Below are 2,912 nucleotides of genomic sequence, written 5' to 3' on the forward strand. Positions count from 1 at the left end.
AGCTGTATACAGGCCTCTCAGGTGACATAACTCTGCGTCTCAAGGCCATGTTGCACATAAGTGGCCATGATTAGACAGCTGAAGTAGATGGGATTTTAAAACAACTATTGTGGACTCATTGTCACAGTTGGGGACTAATTGGTTAGTTTGAGGTATAAAGTCTTCCTAGCTAAGCTTAAACAAAACACACACAAAAATGTGGCATTGGCCCATTGACCCACACCAACACCCACCATATGAGTTTCTGTAATTAAACAAATGAGCAGATACTTCTTGGACACCTTGTTAGTACAATTAACTCCATCCATCTACCCACGAATCTGTCCATCCATCCTCTTAAACACTTATCATATCCCAACTATCATAAACCAAAAGGCAGGGTGACCACATAGTAAGGCCCTAGTCACATAGGCCCAGAGATTGGTCAGTTTTTAAATCACATATTATCTGTGATTAACCACATTTTTAAAAAGCCAAGTTTAGTTTCACTAATCACACCTGATTACTGCCACACCTGTTGAATCAAGAAATCACCAAGGCAGAACCGGTCTGATAAAAATGAGGCGACCTAAAAGATCTCAATCACTCATTCAGGAGTGAAAAAAGAACCCAAAACACCTTCTAAAGAACCGAAGTCCTCGCTTGCCTCAGTCAAGGTCAGAGTTTGTGATTTAGCAATAAGAAAGAGACTGGACAAAAATGGCATGGAGTAGGATAGATTCACAGTTTAAGTTGTCATAGAAAAGTATACAGGTAAGAAATAAACCACCTTGGGGTGGGGGTAACACCCAGGGTTATCCTCGATGTCCAACCTCAATAAGACAAAATCCACCTTCTTAGTTCAGGCCCACTGGACTCTTCCAACGCTGATGCCTAAAACATTGTGTTTCAACATCTCTGTTAACATCTAGCCAAATACAGTTGGATGTGTGTTAAATACAGTAGATATATCTTTCCAAGCAAACAGTTTTAAAGGATATTTACCCCAGGATAATAGGTCTATATTCCTTGGCAATATCACACCCTGTTAATGTTGCTGCAAGCTAGCATACTTTGTGAATACCTCCACACTGTTACTCAACATTTCCTGCACTTGCAGGGCATAGCCTAACATGAAAAGTACTATCTGATGGCTTGAGTTAAAAACAATATCTTTTCCACCAGGCATTATTGGTATTCACCAACCAGTTGAAGAGTTGTTGCTAGAGGTTTCTGGAGGTTGCTGGCTGTTGCTAGGTTGCAAAAAAGATATACAAGGCTGCACCAAAAGCCACCTTTAGGCGTTAGCAGATTGGCACAATCACCCAAGTTTGCATGATGATTTGTCTACAAAGAGGGAGACCCTTCACCTTCAAAGTCAAAATCACACATTTGTGAAATATGTTGATTGCAGAGGGAAGTCACAGCTTTTACTCTGAAGGCAAATGGACGTTTGTCATGGATCGTCAATGACCACCCTGGAGTGCTGTACTCTCCACAATCACCAGGGCGGCGTCTGTGTTCCTGTGGTTCACCAGACCTCCACCCACACCACACCTGCGGCTCATCAGCAGCTGATGAAGCTAAACAGGATTTAAGGTCTTGTTGGAGTGCTGTTCCTCGCTGGAGTGTTATACTTACCTGTGTTAGTTACCCCTGCGCTTTCACTTGTGTATTTTCCCATGGTCCTTTGTGCTCTATTAACGCCTTTCTCCATCTCCTTGTTTACACCTCCCTGGACCTGACCTGAAAGAGTGTGAGTGAGTGTGGTCATGGTGTTGGATTGGACTGCCCCGGACCTTCCCCTGGACCCCCTTTTCCCTATCACTGTATATATGTACATAATATCACTGGTGTGTAAATAAACCTCTGTCTGAGTGCACAGTTGGAGTCCTGCTTTTGAGTCTAGCCTCAGCATCCTTGACAATGTTGTTGCTGGTTCCTGGCTCCTGAGGTGTAAGCAGAAGCTCCATGATCCTCCTGAGCAAGAAGTTTGAGAATCCAGGGCAGCAGTTCTTATGCATTCGAATAAATGTGGTTTGAATGGCTGGTACCTGCAGCAACTGGTTAAATAAGTGAACTTCAATGTGAAGCTTGAAATGTGCATACAGTCGACCACCGCCTATTCACAGCTTCACCTATTCACAGATTTTTTCAGAGCATATCTAACATTATTCACAAATTATTTGCATTTCATTTTCTCTACTAAATACACTGTTTATGATAAAAACTGATTTACTCATTTTGAAATATTAATTTAAATATAACAAAATATAAATACAATTTTTTTTCCTTGAAAATGTAAATCATCTGAAAGTCATATTTGTTTCATCTGTATTACAGGCAGTGAGTAAAACAGTCATTTCTAGCCACAGATGGACATTTGTACTGTGATTAAACTAAAAAGCAGATGTTCAAGAACAAGATTCATTACTGTTTCATTACTTTGGTTTAAAGGCACTCAGTCTTACATTAGCTTGTGTTGAAATGCCATTCAGTGCTTTTCTTTTCTGCTTCTTCCTTTTTTTTTGCTTGTCTGCCTTCAGTCAGTTGAAAAATGTGACTTATCTGATGCAGGCTGCAATTTGAACACACATCAAGGGAGGAATGATGACAGCAGGTCAGAAAAATCAGAGGGACTAAAGGAGGACTCTGCCACCCAGTAAAAAACGCACATCACAGCGTCACGCTCTGCGACACAGAACTTCAGAGACTCCCCTCTTTCTTGAAGGATGTGTTTGATAAGCCCATAAGCGGCATGATTCACCCTCCCACTCCTCTCTGTCTTCCACCTCAGCCTGTTTATCCTGAAGAGACAGCCAGAGGCCTAACAACTTAATTACCTCGCTGGAAGAGGTCACGTTTATTAGTGGTAAACTCCCCAAACTAGCAACCAACCACATCCTTAGGGATTAACCCAAATTTGAGTTGTT

The sequence above is a fragment of the Astatotilapia calliptera genome, chromosome 3 (genome assembly GCF_964374335.1).
Source record: "Astatotilapia calliptera chromosome 3, fAstCal68.1, whole genome shotgun sequence".
NCBI lineage: Eukaryota > Metazoa > Chordata > Actinopteri > Cichliformes > Cichlidae > Astatotilapia > Astatotilapia calliptera.